The sequence below is a fragment of the Cherax quadricarinatus genome, chromosome 23 (assembly GCF_038502225.1).
Source record: "Cherax quadricarinatus isolate ZL_2023a chromosome 23, ASM3850222v1, whole genome shotgun sequence".
NCBI lineage: Eukaryota > Metazoa > Arthropoda > Malacostraca > Decapoda > Parastacidae > Cherax > Cherax quadricarinatus.
This window is the reverse complement of record NC_091314.1, coordinates 14145942-14151955: the sequence shown is the minus strand read 5'-3', so window position 1 is coordinate 14151955 and position 6014 is coordinate 14145942.

Sequence of the window (6014 nt, the reverse complement as noted above, 5' to 3'; positions counted from 1 at the left end):
ACCTAAAGTCAGTAGCTGACTAGCTGGGCTGTGGTTTATTTGTTGGATTCCGTGCGGCCGGCAGTAACAGCCTGGTTGATCAGGCCCTGATCTATCTTAAGGCCTCGTCATGGACAGGTCCTTATGGGTGTTGACCCCCGGAACACAATCCAGATATACTCTGCCTGCAGAAATTATTCTTCACCTAGCAAACGTCTTCTGCAATCAGGATAAACGTGCAAAATTCTTCTGATGTGAGTTGTGTGAGCGAGATATTGTGTTGGCTTACCGGTACTATCTTGTATTTACTGCTAACACATGCTCGCTCTACATAAATGGTGTCTGTATATTTTACCATTAATATATAATGCTGAAGTACGACCTTAGTATTCACCACATAAATGTTGATGTGTATGTATTTTTATGAATGTATAAACACGTACACACACACGTACACACCCCTGCAACCACAAATAAGTGAGTACACACACATACACACACACACACACACACACACACACACACACACACACACACACACACACACACACACACACACACACACACACACACACACACACACACACAGTGTATGGTAGAGTTATTATTGAAAGAAATAAGAGTATGACGGTGAGTAGGATAGCAGATGAACAAGGAGGCTTTAGGAAAGGTAGGGGGTGTGTGGACCAGGTGTTTACAGTGAAACATAAAAGTGAGCAGTATTTAGATAAGGGTAAAGAGGTTTTTGTTGCATTTATTGATTTGGACAAGGCGCATGACAGGGTGGATAAGGGAGCAATGTGGCAGATATTGCAAATGTATGGAATATTAGGTAGGTTAATGAAATCAGTGAAAGGTTTGACGAGGATAGTGAGGCTCAGATTAGAGTATGTAGGAGAGAAGGAGATTATTTCCCAATAAAAGTAGGCCTTAGACAAGGATGTGTGATGTCACCATGGTTGTTCAATATATTTATAGATGGGGTTGTAAGAGAAGTGAATGATCGGGTGTTGGCGAGAGGTGTGGGGTTAAAAGATAAAGAATTCAACACAAAGTGGGAGTTGTCACAGTTGCTCTTTGCTGATGACACTGTGCATTTGGGAGATACTGAAGAGAAGTTGCAGAGGTTGGTGGAAGAGTTTGGTAAGGTATGTAAAAGAAGAAAATTAAAAGTGGATATACGAAGGAGTAGGGTGATGAGGATAACAAAACAATTTAGGTAACGAAAGATTGGTTATCAGACTGGAGAGTAAGAGTATGAAGGAGGTGAATGTATTCAGATATATAGGAGTGGACGTGTCAGCAGATGGGTCTATGAAAGATGATGTGTATCACAGAATTGATGAGGGGAAAAAGCGAGTGGTGCACTTAGGAGTCTGTGAAGACAAAGAACTTTGTCCATGGAAGCAAAGAGGGGAATGTATGAGAGTATAGTTATACCAACTCTCTTATATGGGTGTGAAACACGGGGGGTTGCAACAAGGAGAAGGCTGGAGGCAGTGGAGATATCATGTCTGAGAGCAATGTGTTGTGTGAATATAATGCAGAGAATTTGTGGTTTGGAAATTAGGAAGAGGTGTGGGATTTCCAAAACTATTATCCAGAGGGCTGAGGAGGGGTTACTGAGGTGGTTTGGACATGTAGAGAAGAGGATAGAACAAAATAGAATGACTTCTAGAGTGCATAAATCTGTAGTGGAGGGAAGGCAGGGTAGGGGTCGGCCTAGGAATGGTTGGAGGGAGGGGGTAAAGGAGGTTTTGTGTGCGAGGGGCTTGGACTTCCATCAAGCATGCGTGAGCATGTTAGATAGGAGTGAATGAGGACAAATGGTTTTTAGGACTTGACGTACTGTTGGAGTGTCAGCAAGGTAACATTTATGAAGGGGTTCAGGGAAACGGCAGGCCGGACTTGAGTCCTGGAGATGGGAAGTACAGTGTCTGCACTCTGAAGGAGGGGTGTTAATGTTGCAGTTTTATAGCTGTAGTGTAAGCTCGCCTCTGGCAAGACAGTGATGGAGTGAATGATGAAAGTTTTTCCATTTTGGGCCAACCTGCCTTGGTGGGAGACGGCCTATATGTTAATAAAATATATATATATATATCACAGTGAAAATAGAAAATACAACCTGAGCGCTTTATGTGATATGTGTGTAAGCACTAAGGTTTTACTTCTTATTTTCAATGTGGTATTTTTTTCAGATTTGCAGTCACGTGTTTTATTGTGATTTCTTCCACACACACACACACACACACACACACTTACTTACTTAGTGAAGTAGTGGAGGCAGGAACCATACATAGTTTTAAGAAGAGTTATGACAAAGCTCAGGAAGCAGAGAGAGAGAGGATCCAGTAGCGATCAGTGAAGAGGCGGGGCCAGGAGCTGAGTCTCGACCCCTGCAAGCACAATTAGGTGAGTACAATTAGGTGAGTACACACACACACACACACACACACACACACACACACACACACACACACAGACTCTACACAAGTATGAGGAACTTCCTGCAGAAGGTTCAGTGGCAAAGAGAATTGGTAGGAAAGTCAGTACACGAAATGACGGACTACGTTACAACACAATGCAAGGAGGCAGGGGAGAGATTTTCCCCAAGGGCAACAGAAATAATGGGAAGACCATAATGAGTCCTTGGTTTACCCGAAGGTGTAGGGAGGCAAAAACTAAGTGCACTAGGAATGGAAAAAGTACAGAAGGCAAAGTACGCAGGAAAACAGAGAGACTGGTCGAAGAGCCAGAAAAGAGTATGCACAGATTAGGAGGGAGGCCCAGCGACAGTACGGAAACAACATAGCATCGAAAGTCAAATCTGACCCAAAAATGTTTTATAGCCACATCAGGAGAAAGACAACAGCCAAGGACCAGGTAATCAGGCTGAGGAACGAAGGTGGGGAGCTCACAAGAAGCGACAAAGAGGTATGTGAGGAGCTCAACACGAGATTTAAGGAAGTATTTACACTGGAGACAGAAAGGACACTGGGAAGACAAAACAGAGAGGTACAGCAACAAGTGATATACCAACAGGTGTTGGATGACATACACACAACCAAGGAGGAGGTGAAGAAGCTGCTAAGTGAGCTTGATACCTCAAAGGCGGTGGGACCAGACAACATCTCTCCGTGGGTCCTTAGACTGCGGAGCAGAGACGCTCCCTCAATTTTCAACACATCCCTTGAAACTGGGCAATTACCTGAGGTATGGAAGACGGCAAATGTAGTCCCCATCTTTAAGAAAGGAGACAGAAACGAGGCAATAAACTATAGACCAGTGTCACTGACGTGTACAGTATGCAAAGTCATGAAGAAGATTATCAGGAGGAGAATGGTGGAGCACCTGGAACGGAATAAGATTATAAACAACAACCAGCACGGATTTATGGAAGGCAAACCCTGTCTCACAAACCTACTGGAGAAAGAGGGGTGGGTTGATTGCATTTTCTTGGACTGCAAGAAGGCCTTCGACACAGTTCCTCACAAGAGATTTGTGCAGAAGCTAGAGGATCAGGCAAGTATAACAGGAAGGGCACTGCAACGGATCAGAGACTACCTGACAGGGAGGCAACAGTGAGTCATGGTATGTGATGAGGTATCACAGTGGACGCCTGTGATGAGCGGGGTCCCACAGGGGTCAGTCCTAGGACCAGTGCTATTTTTGGTATATGTGAATGACATGACGGAAGGAATAGACTCAGAAGTGTCCCTGTTTGCAGATGATGTGAAGTTAATGAGGAGAATTAAATCAGATGAGGATCAAACAGGACTACAAAGAGACCTGGACAGGCTGGGCACGTGGTCCAGCAACTGGCTCCTAGAATTTAACCCTGCCAAATGCAAAGTAATGAAGATCGGGGAAGGGCAAAGAAGACCGCAGACAAATTCAAAGTGTAGGCTAGATGGTCAAAGACTGCAACCCTCACTCAATGAGAAAGATCTTGGGGTGAGTATAATACCGAGCACGTCTCCAGAAGCACACATTAACCAGATAACTGCAGCAGCATATGGGCGCCTGGCAAACCTGAGAATAGCTTAGTAAGGAATCGTTCAAGGCTCTGTACACTGTGTACGTCAGGCTCCTACTGGAGTATGCAGCACCAGTTTGGAACCCACACCTAGTCAAGCACGTCAAGAAATTAGAGAAAGTGCAAAGGTTTGCAACAAGGCTAGTTCCAGAGCTAAGGGGAATGTCCAACGAAGAATGGTTAAGGGAAATCAGCATGACGACACTGGAGGACAGGAGGGTTAGGGGAGACATGATAACGACATACAAAATTCTGGGAGGAATAGGTAAGGTGAACAGAGACAGGATGTTCCAGAGAGGGGACACAGAAACAAGGGGTTGAAGTTGAAGACTGAGATGAGTCAAAGGGATGTTAGGAAGTATTTCTTCAGCCATCGAGTTGTCAGGAAGTCGAATAGTCTGGCAAATGATGTAGTGGAGACAGGAACCATACATAGCTTTAAGACGATGTTTAATAGAGCTCAGGGAGCAGGGAGAGAGAGATACGGCCCAGTACCGGTCAGTGAAGAGGCGGGGCCAGCTGAGTCTCGACCCCTGTAACCACAAATAGGTGAGTACACTAATATACATATGTCGTGCCGAATAGGCAGAACTTGCGATCTTGGCTTAAATAGCAACGCTCATCTTGCCATATAAGACAAGTGAAAATTTGTGTATGCAATAATTTCGCCAAAATCATTCTGAACCTAACGAAAAAAATATATTTGATTGTGTTTGTTTAGTATTAAATTATTGTAAAGTATTTAAAATATATTTAGTTGGATTAGGCTAAAATAAACTGCTCTTGTTAAAATAAGGTTAGGTAAGTTTTCTAAGATTCTTTTGGTACAAAATTAAAATTTTTTACATTAACATTAATGAAAAAATCAATCTTTAAACGTATAAGAGAAATTTTCAGAAACGACTTAATTTTAAATGAGTTCTTGCTAATTGACCAGTTTTACATATTCGGCACGACATATATATATATATATATATATATATATATATATATATATATATATATATATATATATATATATATATATATATATATATATATATATATATATATATATATATATATCTGGTATTGAATCAATAACAACACTGCAACTGGCCGAGGATTCGAACCCATGTCGTCTTGGCCATGCCTTATGGTGAGCGAAAATCACACGACACTTTAGCCCACAGGACCACACTTGGCTGGGTGTTTGGTTCTTGTAGGATTAGGTGGTCCTGTGGGCTAAGGTGTCATGTGATTTTCGCTCACCACAAGGCAGGGCCAAAACGACATAGGTTCGAATCCTCGGCCAGTTGCAGTGTTGTTATTGATTCAATACCATATATTGAATATATATATATATATATATATATATATATATATATATATATATATATATATATATATATATATATATATATATATATATATATATATATATATATATATATAATGTCGTGTAGAATAGGTAAAATTGGTCAATTAGCAAGAACTCATTTAAAATTATGTTCTTTCTAAAATTTTGTCTTATACGTTTAAAGATATATTTCTTCATCTATGTTAATGTAAAAATTAATAATTTTGTACGAAAAGAACCATAGAAAGCTTACCTAACCTTATTATAACAAGTGTAATTTAATTTAGATTAATCCAACTAAATATATTTTTGATAAGTTTACAATAATTTAATAATAAACACAATGAAATATATATTTTTTGTTAGGTACAGAACAATTTATGCGAAATTATTGCATACTCAAATTTTAGCTTGCCTTATTCGGCAAGAAGAGCAATGCTATTTAAGCCAAAATCGAAAGGTTTACCTATTCGGCACGACATGTAACAGAACACTTGTCAGTGGTCGATCCCCTTCTGGAATCTTCAGCAGATACATAAGTGAAACAAGAAGAACGTTTAGGGAAGGTTTGCACATCACGTGATACGCGTGAGGGACGTGTTAAGCAGTGAGGGACGTGTTAAGCAGTGAGGGACGTGTTAAGCAGTGAGGGACGTGTTA